The 18913-nt window shown below is 41.1% G+C and overlaps 1 pseudogene across 1 annotated transcript; it reads right to left on the reverse strand.

The window, feature by feature from the left end:
* Window positions 1-289: 289 nt before the first annotated feature.
* Window positions 290-18284, reverse strand: LOC306740151 (natterin-3-like; annotated as a pseudogene). Its single transcript has 3 exons — window positions 18171-18284; window positions 3919-3993; window positions 290-1230 (listed from the first exon to the last, which is right to left on the reverse strand). The product of its transcript is annotated as a natterin-3-like (transcript).
* Between the last annotated feature and the right edge of the window lie 629 nt (window positions 18285-18913).

The raw sequence follows: 18913 nt of genomic DNA on the forward strand, positions 1-18913 counted from the left end.
TGGACCTCAGCCTCCTGCCAGAGGGGAGGGACTCCAACAAGTCAAGTCCAGGGTGAGAGGAGTCGGTGTCAATAATTGACTCAATAAAACACACAAACAAGTGCAAATGTATCATTATTGAAAAACCAAAAGAAACAGTTGAATGCTAAGTAGTTTTATTGTCTTATGCGATTATTAAAGGCAAATAAAACAAAAGCAGGTTAATGTTTGAGCTTCATTACAATATTAAGAGTATCCACCATACAATATGTCAAGTAATGAATCTCATTGACCCTCTTCCATCATTCTTTCAGGCACAGGGCATGGGATTAGGAAGAGGCTCCCAGCGACCCACCACACCGATTACTTCTACCATTTGAACACTTGTGTAGGTCCCAGAGATGGACGTCCATCTTGTCTTCCCATTGCTGTAGGTGCGGCTGACGCGTGCAGTGTAAGGGATGTCTGCCCCGTACTTATATTCCACCATAGTGACACTACAGGACTGGTTTGGTGGGACATTGTGCTGAATAGAAACAGTGTGGGTGGTGGACTCAGTATAAGTTGTCCCCTTGGTGAACTGGAGGGTCGTCTCCACGCTAATCTCAATATCTATGGAGCCAATTATGGGGATTGCAGCAGTGATGCTAGTCTGAGCGCCCACTGTGAAGGAAAAGCTGGTGTCCCACCTTTTCCCCACTTGGTTCTCCTTTGAGAGGGTTGCTGTCCCTGTCGTTGTCTGGCAATCCGTGTTGGTGAGGGCAGCCTTGCGCATGATCTCTGGAGGATACGTGATGGGTTTAACCCCATCAGTCTTATACTTGACTTCAGAGATGTGCTCTCTGTCTATATGTTTGCTAATGGTCAGGACCTGGTAGGTACTGTACCAATACTCATGACCTCCCCAGGGAAGGTAGAAGGCCTTTTTTTAACATCCACCTTTCCAAGACCATACTGGTTCTTCCCAACATATATCTCTTGTTTGTAGCTGGTCTTGACTGAATTATCAGGCACTGAACCATAGGAGTCTTCCTTCCATTCCATACACTGAAAGTCATCTTTGTTCACCAGGATATGAAATGAGGTGGTAACATACTCATACCCCCCAGAGGAGTAGTGGCAGGAAGGAGTTGAATCCATGCCAGGGCTGTAGAAGCCGCAGTCGGGCCGGCATTGGCAAACATATTCGGTGCGTCGAGCATATCTGTTGTAGATTGAGATTGCTCCATTGGGGAGAGAGCCATCAAAGGTCTGCCATTCCAGGTTGAACGAGAAAAAAAAGAAGAAAAAAAAAGTCTTTCAAACTGACGAGGAATTCGACTATGAATTGCTTTTCCTTTAGCAGTGATATTAGGAACCCTGTCCTTCAAACTAGGGTCCAGTTGGACTGTGTAAAAAATAGAAGAGAAAGGAAAGGAACAAAGTTTTATTAAAAAACAAATGGCATCAATACTCTATCAGATTATTCTTAATCCTGTTTAAGATCAATTTTAAACAATTATGGAGAACGATAAGCAAAATGTTTCCCTTGATAGGATAGAAACACTGTCCTGTTTGTTTGACCCTTTTATCTCCTCTCCCACTGACTTGTTGAGAGGGTGGCATATTCAAGCGGACACGTCAACATTGCAGTGAGCACTATACATGGCAGACAAATGACGTGCTAAAAGGTGGAAAGGTTTTCTGTTTGCAGGCAACCTGTTTGGTGTGTCATTCATACCCCAATCAGTGAGAGAGGGATGGGGCACCAGCTGAAGGTTTCCCCTGGCCACCATATTGGTCGGAGCCGGCTCTGGTTCACTGACTAGCTTTCAAAGATCTAAACCATGTCAGTATTTATTCAGCAAGTACAGCTGGCTCTGGTGTCATCACACGTCTAAGTGTGATAACAGCAGATGATCATCTCAAGTCATGGCAGTCCAAAGCTGCAGCAGCTGAGCAAAACAGTGACTTTCCATGTTACAGTTTCTGTGACGGACGTGACTCGAGAAGAAAGCCAACATAGAGCAGTGGCGGGCCGTCAGGGCCTGCTGAGCCTCCTCTGCTGGCCTAAACAGAATCACAAAGTTATAGCTATTTTATAATTATTATTTTTTATAATTGTTTTTTATTAATTTAATTGTTTTTCACAAATAACCTACATGTATTATAATGTTTTTTTCCTTTTAGCTTATTTTTTTAGGTTTTAGGTTTTATCAATTTAAATAATAATACTAATGAATACAATAGGCTCGTTCAAGATGAGCCAGTTCTGCGCAGAATCGATCGATGGCGATCGGCGCGCAATGCATGCTGGGTAGATTTGTGTCCGACTTGCTCCCGACTTGTTCTGACATCATGCACACGTGATCAACGATAATCTCACGAGATCAAGGCGGCCGTCGATTTCAGTCAAGCGCCGCAGTAGCTCTTCACAGACTGCGTTCCCCAGTGCATGATGGGAAACACCTGGCTGTCGCCAGATCAGAGAGCTGATTGGCTCTTAGATCTGAAAGCAAACACCACGTGTTGTAGAAAATCCTTATTTTATGTGTAGTTAACGCTGGATTGTTGACTATTAGACTCAGATTTAATCTTAAAACATATCTTGTGTGGTTGTTAATACAAAATCATATTTATTCAACACACCAGTCAAAACCAGTAGTAATGTATTTCACAGGCAGACATAAAAAGAACAAAGGATGCAGCTACACATACATTTCTACATAAATATATATTTATAAACACGTATGAATAAATCCAAACGTGATCTGTAAACTACAAGTAGACAAAAGTTCGGAACTAACAGGAAGTCATTTTTTCTGTGACTTCCTGTGCTGAAGTCAGCCGTGTTCACACCGGACGCGACGCGAATTTGCGGCGCCGCGTCCACCGCGGAAGTTGACTCGCGCGAGTAGAAAGAGGGTGTTCACACCAAACGCGAATTTGCGGCGCGACCAAGGGGGCGTGGCTTAGCTCTGTCGCTTGCCTCTGTGAGAGACAAGCGACGAAGCTTTCATTTCCGCTATCGACCATGGAATAAATAACCACTAGTTCTGCTTTATACTTGTTGTGGAAGTCCCAAACATGTCGGAACATGAAACGCCCTCGTATTCGGGTCCATAACATCATCCGTAGCCGCACACAGCTCGGTGAATTTCACCGACTCCTCCAGGAACAGCGTCTCGCGTATCTCCGTAAAACGATACCGATTATACCTTCCACCACGGAAATAACCACTAGTTCTGCTTTATACTTTTTGTGTAAACTCCACATATGTGGGAACATCAAACTCCATGGTGTCTGGGTTCATAATATTATCCGTAGTCCCACAACAGCGTCTCAATGAAGCCGCTGTCAGCGCTGGTTCAGGCGGAGCAGCAGCAGTTTCATTCAGAAACGGGGAGACGGCGGTGGTGACGGGCGGAGCTTCTCAACGCTGATTCTCAACGCTGATTGGCTGCCGCAACTTTGCGTCACGCGATTTCTCCGCCAGAGTTGGGAGAATTCAACTCACGCGAATTCGCGCCGTCCTTCGCTTTGTTCGCCCCAGGTCAAACGCTCTGTTGGCGCCGCCTCCAACGCGTCTATCTCGCCGCACATTCGCAAATTCGCGCCGCAGCGCGTCTGTGGATTGACTTTACATGTAAACTGGTCGCGCTGCAAATTCGCGTCGCGTCCGGTGTGAACACGGCATAAAACTGTCCGCCTTTATCACAGTTTCTTGTGAACGCCTCCTGCTGCGGCCGCTTGCTCTCGTCTGGATTCCAGGCGAGGCGCAGCTCTGACGAACGAGCCTAATATTTTTGTTTTCTCAAAATATTCAAATGAGTTCCTTATTTTTTCTCGCTACATTTTGTGTGGAAGCAATTTCTATCCGTATCCCATCTGAAATGATGCATAAATGAGGCCAAAAGATACGGCAACATGGAAGTTTCATACTTTACATTTTCAGTTTACCTGGTTCATCTCTTTACTGCTGCTGGCTGAGGACACAGCAGGCAGGGCCAACATCAGCAACACCGACAGCTGCATCTGCAGAGGAAACAGAAACACTCACCAGCAGTTTGTATCAGTAAACCAAAATTAAGGTAGTATTTGATCGTATATATCATTTGTCATTAATAAGGGACATTGTAAACGTTTTTAAATAAAGAACGTTTCTGTCTGCACTGATGTCAATAATCAGTTGAGTGGATTTATGGGGAAGTTGCAAAAACTTACAGTCCTGATGTTCAAAGGTCAGTGATCCGGCAGAGGGTCAGGCAGGTACGCAACAGTTGAGTTCAATCAAACAAGTAACAGATGATAGAAAGTAAAGACCTGATTTTTGTTCTTATTTTCAAACATGTTCCTCTAGTTTGATCCGTTCTTCCTGGGAGGGGAATTCATGTTTATTGATGGTACATTAGTGCATGCAAACTGGATCCCAAAAGCCTGACAAAAAGACAGAGATACAAGGATCATTCTGTTTACTCAGTATTCAGGCAGGTTCAAAACCGGGAGATCAGTCACTCAGGCAAACAAATACAAAGTCCAGGCAGACAGGGTCGGAACAGGCAGATTAAATAGAGAAACTATAATAATTTCTAGTTTAACAACATGTTTATTGGCGTTAACTGCCAGTATCATTGGAGTTTCACAGTGTACATGTTGTTGTTGTTTACATTGAAAGATTTCAACACTGAAAAGGACTGAGGGGGCGGGTGCTGAATCTCAATGAAATGATTTGGAAAAAGTTCACACAATCACACGGCATGAAAAGCAAACGGCCACGACATAAAGCATGTGGGAAATATTATCAGTTAAAAGCTTCTTCCTTTTCAAGTTTACATTATTGTTTCAATGAAGTCCTCAACAGGCTTCCATGCGACCAAGCTGAAGCACAAACACCATCATCGGTCATCTGTTCCACAGCATATACCATAGAGACATATATTGTAGTAAAGAGTCTACATCAGTGGTCTTCAACCTTTTTAAGCCCAAGATCCCTGATCTACCTATTGAGGCGTTGAGAGAAAAAGACTGTCCTGTACTTACAACGTGAGGCTTTTTATTTGGCTCATTGTCATTGAATGAAATCAAACACTTTGGTCTGGCTTTCAATTTGATGTGACCAAGAACACACTAAATGACTTAATTTCAGTGCAACATAAAAAGGAAATTATTTGTTAACCGCACACTATATGAACAAGAAAAAACACATTTCCAATGAGCAGGCTGGATGAACTTACAATATTAACTGTTGTATTTATCAACTGTTTGAATTGAAGCATAATTTTAGCAAAATGCTAGAAATGATCTATTTGAATGATACAAAATCATTTCAGTTTTTCCTTTGTAAAATATCTGAATTGGTCAAGTTAAGTTAGTTTTATTTGGATGTGGTCAGAAATGTCCTGAACACATAAATATCAATCAAACATCTTATTTTGAAAACCGGATGCTGTGTCACGTGGATCTTTCCGCTAACTTCGCAAAAACCCTCGCTAGCTCCCGGTCGTTTGAATGTGTTTACCGTGAATGTCAGTATAGAGGTGCAATGAAATGTCATTGTCTGCTGATTTGACTACGGAGATCCGAATGTCTGCTGAGTTGACCGCAGTTTGCTTTGACACGATGTTAATCAGTCTGGAGTTGCTTCCCAGTTGTCTCCGAGGTTGAAGAGGAGGACCTTCTATCTTGACAAAACTAGAGGATTATCAAAATTTGAGGATCAACGGCTTTTCTTGCGGACTATCGAACAGACAATAGACAACAAAAAATAACAAAATATATAAAGATTTTAAATGTAAACTTTGTGATTCTGTTCAGGCCAGCAGAGAAGGCTTAGCAGGCGCTGACGGCCCGCCACTGTAATCTGGACATACATGCCTGGCCAAAAAAAAAATCTCCTGGCAATCCTGTTGAGGGACTTTTGAAATCGATAGAATGACCCAGCTCCATGACTTTCTGACTCAGACTCTGTGGCAACACGAAGGCTTCCCCTGCCGCTGATACAGGATGCCATTTTTAATCCCAAAGGTTGCCTCTGCTAAACAGTATATCCTGCCCAGACTCTCACCCTCAACCTCTGTGACCTTACCAAACCAGGAGTTCATTGCTGGATCAGCTAGCTGCAAGGCTGCTATGTCAGAAGGGATGGGAAAATCTAAAGCCTTGGTTGGCTTTGTCACAGCTTCTTAGCCGTAGCCAAAACCTTATCTTGCCTTCTCTGGGCTCTGGACTTGGGCTGCTTAACTGGCTCCGCCTCTCACTCAGCATTGTAAAACGGTAACTCCTCCCGATTATTCCTGTCTTTCTGTGCCCTAGTTGTGATCATGTTGCATGCGGTTACTGTGGGTGGATGGTCCAACTGCTGCTCAACCTTCTGAACTGGTGCCTCTACCATTCACTCTACCTGTACCTCTGTCATAGCTTGGCCCTACCCTTTAGCCTGCTGTATCAAACACAAAAGAGAAGGCTTACTTTGTCTAGTTGCCGGGCATGTGTAACAGTGGCGGGCCTGCTAAGCCTTCTTTGCTGGCCTAAACAGAATCACAAAGTTATAGCTATTGTATAATGTATTACACTATAATACACTACATGTAGTATAATTATGTTTCCGTATTAGCTTATTTTCTCATTGCACAGCTTCCTCTGTTGCTCTGCCTTTAGCCTGCAGCTTCCAGTCTGCTGCGTGGCCGCTCGTTAAGGATCTGTTAAGAGCGCTCATCCAATCACATTTCATCTCTGTTTCTCTTGTAGATTAGCGGCTTAAACTACATAAAGAGGCCTTCTAGCCTCTTCAGAAGCACTGCTCCAACACCGACCCTCGAGGCATCCGTCTGCAAAATTAATGTCTGGGCAAAGTCAGGACTGTGGAGAACAGACTCCCTTGTGATTGCCCCCTTGAGGTCTTTGAAGGCCTGGTCACATTCTTGATTCCATCTGACTTTGTTTTGGGCTGAGCATGGCTCCTTTCTCAGCACAGTGGGGGATGAATTTGCTGTACCACCCCACAAGTCCCATAAAGGCATGCACCTTCTTCTTTGTAGTTGGCACTGGATATGAATGAATGGCCTCCACCTTTCCCACTCGAGGCTTGACCACACCCTGTCCAACCACGTGGCCCAAGTACTCCACTTGCTTCTGGGCAAAGGCACACTTGAATGGGTTGATGGTTAGCCCCGCCGTCTCGATCAGGTGGAGGATCTATCTAACGTGCAAAACATGTTTTGACTTCAGTCATGTACTGTCCGGGAAGTACTTTCGAGAGTACATGAGGACTGAGGTACTGTACTCTCGGGAGAGGGAGGAGGAAGTGTAACGACGAGAGAAGGTGTTGCCAAAGACGTCTTTGTGTCCGACTTGCTCTGACGCTATGCACATATGATCAATGACAATCTCACGAGAGCAAGGCGGCCGCATATTTTAGAGCAGGTATGTATGATATATTGGTCAAGCTCAGGATATGGACTAAATGTCCACCCTGTTACAGGACATTCACATCTCTATTAATGTGTTTTAATACACAGGTATCGGAAAAATTAAATTTTCTAGGAGTAAACATTTCCTTTAGCTTTAAAATACATTTTAAACAGTATTTACAAACAAGCATTCATTTGAAAAAAGTTCTTCTGTAATTCACCCACATTTCTTTTAGAATTAAGGGGAATTTTAATGGAAACTTTATTCCATTTTTAGGTTATTTCAATTTGTAAATTCATAACCTGCAAGCAATCACAAAGATATGCTTAATATTTGTTGATTTCATTTAATTATCATTACTCAGATAACAGGGTTGAAATCATATCAGTGAACAATATATTTTATTATTTAAGGCAATTCAGTCACATTTCACATACAAATTATACATGTAACTTCAATCAACAACCATTAATCATGAACACACAGATTTAGTTATAAAAGAACAACAGGCTGCTGCAGCTTAGTTACAAACACTAGAGCAAATATAGTGTACAACATTGAATTGAATTGAATCATTTTGGTGAAAACATTGGCTGAACTATTCAACAGTTTGAGATCCACCAAGAAAACAATTAGAACATATTACTGTTTCATTACAACTATTAAATAGTCAAAGATAAAGTTTGGTCAACAAAAGGTAAAACATTCACATCCTAAAACAAAGGACAGAATCCCTAAATCTCAAAGAGATGAGATCAGTAGAGGATGAGGTTGAAGAAGAGAGAAGGATGGAGATAATTAACTACAATTCTTTTCTCAATTCAGTCATTCTTCAGTTATGGAACAAAACTGCAGTTTCTACAGTAAAATTAAATCAAGGAAGTAATGAGTTTAAACTGGAGAGAAAATGTTGTTGAAGAGCAAGAAGGTTCAATATTTCCCTCAGTTTCATCACATATGATTATTCAGCTCAACCCATAGTGCTGCATAGGGGACATGGAATACTTTAACTGAAAAAATACATAAATTAATATAGACATGACAATACATGACACATGAAACAATATCATAGAAACAAATACCAACATAAATTAAATTGATGTGTAGCTTCATCTCTGCTGAATAAACTTATTTTGCAGTCTGTATCAGCAAGACAGTTTTTAAGTGTTTAACTATGTCTCATTTATTTCTGATGCTCTCATCAATACACTTGTGATTTGATAAATATCAGAGACGAGAGAATCTTGTGAAACAAATTCCACGACTAATTTGTTTCTCTAGTGTGGACTTTTGAATGTTTTTTCAGAGTTTGGTTGTGTGCAAATGTTTTACTACACACGGAACAACTAAATGCTTTCACTCCTGTGTGGACAATCATGTGACGTTCCACGTTTCCCTTTTGTGAAAATGTTTTACGACACAAGGAACAACTAATTGGGTTCACTCTTGGGTGGATAGTCATGTGAACGTTTAGGTTTACCTTTAGTGAAAATGTTTCACCACAAACTGAACAACTAAATGGATTCACTCCTGTGTGGATCGTCATGTGATAGTTCAGGGTTCTCTTATGTGAAAATGTTTTACTACACACAGAACAACTAAATGCTTTAACTCCTGTGTGAACAGTCATGTGATCGTTCAGATGTCCCTTATGTAAAAATGTTTTACTACACACGGAACAACTAAATGGTTTCACTCCTGTGTGAACAGTCATGTGATAGTTCAGCTGTGCCTTAAGTGAAAATGTTTTACTACACACAGAACAACTAAATGCTTTCACTCCTGTGTGAACACTCATGTGATTGTTCAAGTTTCCCTTATGTGAAAATGTTTTACTACACACGGAACAACTAAATGGTTTCACTCCTGTTTTGGATCTAGTGTGTCTCTTCAGATGTCTCTTGTGGTCAGAGCTTCCAGCACATTCAGGAGAGCTGATTGATGTATTTCCAGTACTACAGTTCACATCACTTACAGGTTCCTGCGTCTCCTTCCAATCTCTACTGTCATCAGTCTCAGGTTCAGACGAGTCTTCATCATTTGGTCCTGGATGTCTTTCTGGATCTAACTTCCTGTCTGGTTCTGATCCTCCACAATCCGCTCCATCAGCTTCTGTTTCCATCGGTTCAGTTTGTTTTTGATGAAGCTGTGAGGACTGAGCTTCTTCTTCATCATCTTCACCCTTTACAGGAGCGAATGGGAACTTGATGCCAGCCTCCTTCACCCCTTGAAGCTGCTCTTCCTCCTGACTGGTCCAGAGTTCCTCCTGTTCCTCTTTAATCTGGGGGGACTCTGGGTCCTCCTGTTCCTCTTTAATGAGTGGATGCTCTGGGTCCTCCTGTTCCTCTTTCATGTGTGGATGATCTGGGTCCTCTTTAATGCCTGGGGGCTCTGGGTCCTCCTGTTCCTCTTTAATGTGTGAGGGCTCTGGGTTCTCCTGTTCCTCTTTAATGTGTGAGGGCTCTGGGTTCTCCTGTTCCTCTTTAATATGTGGAGGCTCTGGGTCCTCTTGGTCCTCTTTAATGTGTGCGGGCTCTGGGTCCTCCTGGTCCAGACTGAAGCTCCAGTCCTGCTGCTCAGGGGGAACCTCTTCTTTAACCACTAACAGTTGCTGGTCGTCTGTGGAGGATAATGAAATACATTCATACGTCTGAGAAATCTTATATTAAACTCTCCATTATTTAAGAGGTTTATCACTGAAAAGGCAGTGAATTACTTGTAAATGAGAGAAGCATGACCACTAAATAAAAACATGCTGCTGCTGTCGTAAACATCACACAGAAACTCGTGTTGCATTGACTGAACCCCTCCCCACCGGCAGTGACAGACCCTCAGTAGCAGATGCAGAGACTACTTGTTCCACCAACTGCAACTTGCTCCACTGACCGGCTACTTTTAGTTCCCCTCTAGTACACCAACAAAGGTCACGTGTAGCTAATATAGTGAAAGAGGAAGTATATTTATATATCAGGGGTATTCAACTAAAATTCAGCGAGGTCAAGTTAGAGAGAATTTCCTCATGCAAAGGTCCAGAACATCACAATAATTTCCAATTTGCGCTTTATGATGTTGTACCATATGTATCGAGGTAGCTAACAGTTGTATTAACATCTGTATGAAGTATGTACCTCTGAGATGTAGCAAATTAAAAAGTACAATATGTACCTCTGAGATGTAGTAAAGTTAAAAGTACAACACACTTACATAATACCGAATGCACTTCTCATGGCGGCCACTCAGGTACTTTCGGGTCGTTTTACTCAGTTAGGAAGGTTCCTAACCAAAAAGGACTATTCGACTGCATCCTATGACCGATTCACTTGAAATTTGGCAAACATGTCCGGGTGGGTCTGTTCTACTGAAAAGATATTGGAGACCATTAAGCTAAAGCAGTCCTCGCTGTACGTTTGACATAGAAACACAAAAGTTGGGAGGCGTTTGTAACACAAAATAACTCTCTTTGGACCATGCTCTATCAGATGTCGTCCATTTTTAGCTTTGTGTGATTTTTCCGGTAATTTGGTGTCTATTTCTAGACACCATACGTTAACGAACTGATGAAGGTAAGGCGACCAGCAAGTCCCCTCAACGTGCGGGAAGCGAGCAGCTTTAATTATTATTGTGTCTCTCAGAACTGGTTCCATCAGTGTAAAGTGATGAAGAAACAAACAGAACCAACCTGCTCTTTGTATCCGGACTTCCGGGTTGAAAACAGCGTCCAGTAGTCTCCGTTGTCGCTCGTTCTCCTCTTTTGATCTAGAAAGTTCCTCCTCGTTCTCTGCTGTCGTTCTTTCAAACAGCATCTGGACTTTAGACATTTTCACACAACGACATAAACGTTTCCTCACACAAACTCCGTCACAAACCCCGTTTCCTCTCCATTAAACTGGGACTAGCTGCTAAGCTAACTTCAGTATCTCTGTAGGCTACCGGGAGATGAGTCACAGGAACAACATCCGGGAACAAAGGTGAACATCTAGAAGTCCATTCAGAAGGTTTATCCAGACATACAGAGACTCTGCTGGATCAGTACTGAAGGAGCTACCTGACGCTTTACCAACACAACAACGAGACGCTGCTATTGCTACTGACGGGAGCCGCCATGTTGCTAACGGAACAACATCCGGGTCAGCTGCAGCTTGCGGAGTCACCTTCAAAATAAAAGCCTTTAGGATCTTCTATGTGACTTTCATGGCAGCCTTGATGCATAGAGCGCATTTTATCAAAATAATATTTAATCATTGTCATCTTTAGTGAGTGTTTTTTCACTTGGAAATTAAAGCTTAAAAACTATTTCCCAACACAGATTCAACCAGGAACAGGTTTCTAGAAATACAGAGGTCCAAAAACTGACCCCTTTCATAAAGTGTATACTTTTCTTGATCTAAACATGTGCATTTGAAATAGTACGTTATTAAAATACTAAACAAAATACAAGATATATACAAATAAAAGTTGAACTGTTGATATGTTTTATTTGAGTAACTTGAGGTACTCCTGCCCTCTGTTGATTCATAATTAAGTAATTCAGTTTAAAATGATTTCCTCCCAGATGTTTCACATACATCTGCATATTGTGGACAAGCAGTCAGAATAACTGGACTCATAACATCGTGTGTTTGACTCCCTCAGGGCTGCTACTCTGTGATGGTCGACTACTTTGAGATGTTCATCTACTCAGCGGGCGCTCTGGCCATCGTGGTGCTGACGATTGAAGTACGTGCCGTGGTTTCTCTCCTCAATATTCAAATACTGACTCAAATATTGCTCTTTATTTTTTTCATGTGAGGGATTCAGGACAGGTATGTAGATTTAAAAATAAATCTTTTACAGGTTGAAAATAGCAACAAAGTAATGTAGTAAATGTATTTTAATGAAGACGTGTTTTACCTCACAGGTTGGTTTTGGAGCTTCACTTTTACTCATTTGTGTTACGACGTTGGCGTCATTAAAACAAATCTGCTTTTAGTCAAGTTTGGAGTCATGTTGTCAAGATAAGAACATCAGGACGTACGTCCCTGTTCAACAAGAGGATGTAGTATTTTACGTACTGTAAAGGTGTCAACATTTTATAATTCTTGTATATTTCATTGTATCTCTGTTTTTAGGTTTGTTTTAGTGTTTTTTTAACATTTGCCTCTCGGGACTACGGATGGAAAATAGCCTCTTGGCTTAAATCTTCACAGGATTGTTTGTTTGTGTTACAAAAGCACATAGACAACATAGTAAAGTTTGATCGAACATTAAAACCACCACATATTTGTTATTATTTCATCATCCAGGATCAGCTCATTGTAGTGTGAAATGAAAATTTGACAATAATAACATAATACAAAATAAAGCAAAAACACTTAAAATAATGTACAGTATTTTCTGGTCGCACTTTATAATAACTACACGCTAGCATTAGTTAAATATTAAACAATTGTTTAACAATTCATGAGGACCAATGTTACAGATAAATGAGGACCACATCACTGCCTTCACAAAAAATTAGGATGTTTGCAGCCACACGAAAGACCTCACAGATGTTTACACCAAAGTGGAGACTAACATTTCAAGAGGAGAGGAAAGGGTACGAAAGAGGAAATTGGCACAAGGGGTCGATGACAGCTTGGTCGTGGAGGACATAAAAAGTCATAAAGGAACCAACGTGGGCCATCTGAAAATATATGTGGAATCAGAAGATCGAATACCCCTGAAATGGTTTGCCACCACTTCCACATCTCCTCCAGCACTGCAGCCCGGCCCCTTGAGGGCCCCTTCCATCCACAGTAGTCCACAATCAGACACCTTGACCTCCAGTCTTAAGTCATGGAATGCACCCGCCTCCCCAGAGGAATGACAGTATACTGTAGATGTCAATACAAATGACATTTAATGACGGCTTTGGTGACCTTTTGTAACTTGTTACTGCATCAAATCACAAATGAGGTCTTGGTAAACAATTCTGTCTTCTAGCTGACATCTGGACAGGTAAACGCAGAACTGTGCTGTGGAGCAAAGTGGGGCCCTTTAAGATTTTTGCTACAGATCTGCAAAATTTGGCCCCCGGAAGGGAGCTAGAGAGCGAGGTACAGGCAGTAAAAGCAGGCAGTCCTTCATTTTTTTATGGCCAAAACATGTTATCCCCCACAACTATCACTTAGTGTTTTGAATGCATTCATTCAATAATGACTCAACACGAGAAAACGGACAGCAAAGTCCGTCTCATTGACTCCTTCAAAATTACTTCAATGTGGCAAAGATCATTCAGAGGATTAAAAAAGGTGACAATTTTCCAAATCTGTTCAGATACAATGAAAGATACAAGCAGCATTTTAATTAATTATGTGTATATGTTTTCAGCTTTACCCATTGGCCTTCAAGGTTCTACTAGGACCGGTTTGTGACCAATGCCACTGGACACTTGTGGTGAGCACACTACCATAAATAATCGTACAACCATTTGAAGGACTGTCCAGACTTCTATGCTGTTTTATTAGACTCGTTCGAGATGAGCCGGTCCTGTGCAGAATTGATCACCGCCGATCGCCGCACAATGCAGATTAGATTTGTGTCCGACTTGCTCTGACGCCATGCACATATGGTCAATGATAACCTCACGAGAGCAAGGCGGACGCATATTTTAGAGCAGGTATGTATGATATATTGGTCAAGCTCAGGATATGATGGACTAAAATATCCACCCTGTTACAGGACATTCACATTCTCTATTAATGTGTTTTTAATACACATGTATTGGAATAATTACATTTTCTAAGAGTAAACATGTCCTATACTTTAGCTTTGAAATACCTTTTAAACAGTATTTACAAACAAGCATTCATTTGAAAAAAGTTCTTCTGTAATTTACCCACATTTCTTTTAGAATTAAGGGGAATTTCAATGGAAATGTTACTCAATTTTTAGGTTATAATAATTAGCAAATTCATAACCTGCAAGTAATCACAAAGATATGCTTAATATGTGTTGATTTCATTTAAATATAATTACTCAGCTAACAGGGTGGAAATCCTATCAGTAAACAATATATTTTATTAATGAAGGCAATTCATTCACATTTCACATACAAATTATAAATGTAACTTCCATTAACAATCATTAATCATGAACACACAGATTTAGTTATAAAATAAAAACAGGCTGCTGCAGCTCACTGGGGCAAATATGGAAGTACAACATGAAACTGAAGTCATTTTGGTGAAAACATTGGCTGTACTTCTCAACAGTTTGAGATCCATCAAGAAAACAAATAGAACCGATTACTGTTTCATTACAACTATTAAAATAGTCAAAGATAGTTCGGCAAACAAGAGGTAAAACATTCCTAAAACAAAGGACTGAATCCCTAAATCTCAGAGATGAGATCAGTAGAGGATGAGGTTAAAGAAGGATGGAGATAATTAACTACAATTATTTTCTCAATTCAGTCATTCTTCAGTTATGGAACAAAACTGCAGTTTCTACAGTAAAACTAAATCAAGGAAGTAATGAGTTTAAACTGGAGAGAAAATGTTGCTGAAGAGAAAGAAGGTTAAATATTTCCCTCAGTTTCATCACATATGATAATTCAGCTCAAACCATAGTGCTGCATAGGGGACATGGAATACTTTAGGGCTGCAACTAACGATTATTTTAATAATCGATTAATCGGTTGATTATTTTTCCGATTAATCGATGAATCGGATAAAAATGCAAAAAAGCATTAATTTCCAACCCTTTATTCAAAAACAGAAGTGACAGTGCAAAACATGTTCAGAAAGCACAAACAGGTTGCTCCTTGAACATCCCTGAGCTGTTAATTAAAAAAATAAAATTTAAATGGACTAACACTAAAAACATACACATGTATGCTTTACATCTGCCAAATGTGAGCCCTTTTTACTGTAATTGATCTCGTTGGAGCAGAGGCTGCTTTTACATACCCTGCTTTATCAATATGTATGAAACACTGCTTCATCAATATGTATGAAACACTGGGACAGAGGGAAGCTGCACTGCTCCTCTCACATCTGTTTGGACCTGCACCTTCAGGCCCAGCTCCTTTTTTTTTCTTCTCCGCGACTTTATGACTGCCATAATAACAACGACATCGATAATGAAATTCGTTGCCAACACTTTTGCTAATCGATTTTTATCAATTCGTTGTTGCAGCCCAGGAATACTTTAACTGAAAACAATTATAATTAATATATACATGACAACACATGAAACAATATCATAGAAAAAAATACCCACAGAATTGAAATTGATGTGTAGCTTCATCTCTGCTGAATAAACTTATTTTGCAGTCTGTATCAGCCTGACAGTTTTTAAGTGTTTAACTATGTCTCATTTATTTCTGATGATCTCATCAATACACTTGTGATTTGATAAATATCAGAGACGACAGAATCTTGTTGAGCGAACTCCACGACTAATTTGTTTCTCTAGTGTGAACTTTTGAATGTCGTTTCAGAGTTTGCTTGAGTGAAAACGTTTTACTACACACGGAACAACTAAATGCTCTCACTCCTGTGTGGATAGTCATGTGAACGTTCAGGTTTCTCTTTTGTGAAAATGTTTTACCACACAAGGAACAACTAATTGGTTTCACTCGTGTGTGGATAGTCATGTGAACGTTCAGATTTCTCTTTAGTGAAAATGTTTTACTACACACGGAACAACTAAATGGTTTCACTCCTGTGTGGATAGTCATGTGAGCCTCCAGGGTTACTTTTTGTGCAAATGTTTGACTACACAAGGAACAACTAAATGCTTTCACTCCTGTGTGGAGAAGCATGTGAATGTTCAGGTTTCTCTTTTGTGAAAATGTTTTACTACACAAGGAACAACTGAATGGTTTCACTCCTGTGTGGCTAGTCATGTGATTGTTCAGGTGTACCTTTCGTGAAAATGTTTTACCACAAACTGAACAACTAAATGCTTTCACTCCTGTGTGGACATTCATGTGAATGTTCAGGTTTCTCTTGTGTGAAAATGTTTTACTACACAAGGAACAACTAAAGGCTTTCACTCCTGTGTGGACAACCTTGTGATCGTTCAGGTGTCCCTTATGTGAAAATGTTTTACTACACACGGAACAACTAAATGGTTTCACTCCTGTGTGGATAATCATGTGATAGTTCAGGTGTCCCTTATGTAAAAATGTTTTACTACACACGGAACAACTAAATGGTTTCACTCCTGTTTTGGCTCTATTGTGACTCTTTAGATATCTCTTGTGGTCAGAGCTTCCAGCACATTCAGGAGAGCTGATTGATGTATTTCCAGTACTACAGTTCACATCACCTACAGGTTCCTGAGTCTCCTTCCAATCTCTACTGTCATCAGTCTCAGGTTCAGACACATCTTCATGATCTCGTCCTGGATGTCTTTCTTGATCTAACTTCCTGTCTGGTTCTGATCCTCCACAATCCGCTCCATCAGCTTCTGTTTCCATCTGTTCAGTTTGTCTTTGATAAAGCTGTGAGGACTGAGCTTCTTCTTCATCATCTTCACTCTCTACAGGAGCGAATGAGAACTTGATATCAGCCTCCTCCAGCCCTTGAAGCTGCTCTCCCTTCTGACTGGTCCAGAGTTCCCCATGTTCCTCTTTAATGTGTGGGGGCTCTGGATCCTCCTGTTCCTCTTTAATGTGTGGGGGCTCTGGGTCCTCCTGTTCCTCTTTAATGTGTGGATGATCTGGGTCCTCCTGTTCCTCTTTAATGTGGGGGGACTCTGGGTCCTCCTGTTCCTCTTTAATATGTGGGGGCTCTGGGTCCTCCTGTTCCTCTTTAATATGTGGGGGCTCTGGGTCCTCCTGTTCCTCTTTAATGTGGGGGGGCTCTGGGTCCTCCTGGTCCAGACAGGAGCTCCAGTCCTGCTGCTCAGGGGGAACCTCTTCTTTAACCACAAACAGCTGCTGGACATCTGTGGAGAATAAGAAAATGCATTCATATATCTGAGAAATCGTATATTACACTCTCTATTTAAGAGGTTCATCATTGAAATAGTGGTGAATTACTTGGAAATGAGAGAAGCATGAGCCCTAAATAAAAACATGCTGCTGCTGTCGTAAACATCACACAGCAACTCGTGTTGCATTGACTGAACCACTCCCCACCGGCAGTGACAGACCCAAAGATGGCAGCTATTTTTCAAGATGGCCGCCAATTGGGTTACCAAAAATTTGTTTTCTTCATAAAACTGTTGGTATTTCCCCGATTTCAATGATCTTGGTGTCTATTCATATGTTTCTAAGTACGCTGGAGCTAAATGTGCTTCTTTAGACTTCTGACAAAAAATGTAGTACATTTTTTAAATTTTGAACAATTTTAAATTATCTAAATTATTGATATGCCAGTGTGGCACCCTGGACATTATAACAGCTACAATTATTTGCAAAATTGTTATTGTATTAGTTTGTGTTATTACCTTGCCCGCTTTGTGTGACTTTTAAACTTACCTACATTCACCTAAAGTAGCTGCAGGGTGATAATCATTTTCGCCAATAGGTGGTAGTATTGGTTTTTGGCATGACTGTTGCTGTAATTCTTGTCTAAGACAAGCAAGTTAGACCAGCGGACTTCAGAGGACTTGGTGGAGATGGTTGCACTGAAATCTTTGGGAACTCTTCTACAGGACAGCGGTTGGACCATTGCGGAAGCAGAAGTGGCATCTTCTGGTACAGCAGAGTCCTTTCTGTCTGCATTAAGTGTTACCAGGACAAGACTTGCTCATCAGATCACAGCCTGTACCAACTAATGAAGGAAGCATTCCTTGACCACTGCTCTTCTAAGACTGATATTAGATCTTACCTTCGAAGACTGGTGTGAACAACGGAAGCTAGCAAGTCCATAGTTCAAGTTCTGGAGTCTGGTGCTGGACATGGAGCTCACCATTTTCACCCTGATCCGCTCAGAGAAGGACATTTTAACTTGAATCGTGAAGCTCTTTCAGAACTAGTTTCTTACTTCTTTGCGAACAATAATGTCAACTATGGACGATGGGTCCCAATTCACCTTCGAGATATGATGTCCCTGGAGCATCAACATCCAGAAGTGGCCAAGGAGTTTTACAAGGGTAACTTTGTCATTCACAAATCCAGCAGAGAATTCTCTGCACTGGCAATTGACCAAGCCCATGAGCAAAACAATGCAGTTTTCAAAGGAGATGGTGGAGCAATTTGATTAACAGAAGATCCTCTAGCCCTTCGCAGATTAATGGTAGCGGGACCTGACGTGAGTCGTCTTATAGCTGAATATGAAACTATGTCCGGTGAAGATGCCACAAACAGTAGCAGACATCATGAGCAGACAGAGTGCTCAGAGATCTTTCTTTTTAAAAGGTGAAAGCACTCATTGTTGTGTTACAAGAGATGAACAACCCTTTCCAAGAGGAGTCAGCTGACCTAATAGCACTTGACACAAATAATGTTGCTAATCCCATTAATGCCAAAATGGTTGCTACACATCACCAGCGGGGCAAAGAGCAGTTACGGTCAATCATGAACGGGCTACAGAATGCTAACAAATTGACATTCTACCATCCAATTAAGAAG

The sequence above is a fragment of the Taurulus bubalis genome (assembly GCF_910589615.1).
Source record: "Taurulus bubalis genome assembly, chromosome: 8".
Taxonomy (NCBI): domain Eukaryota; kingdom Metazoa; phylum Chordata; class Actinopteri; order Perciformes; family Cottidae; genus Taurulus; species Taurulus bubalis.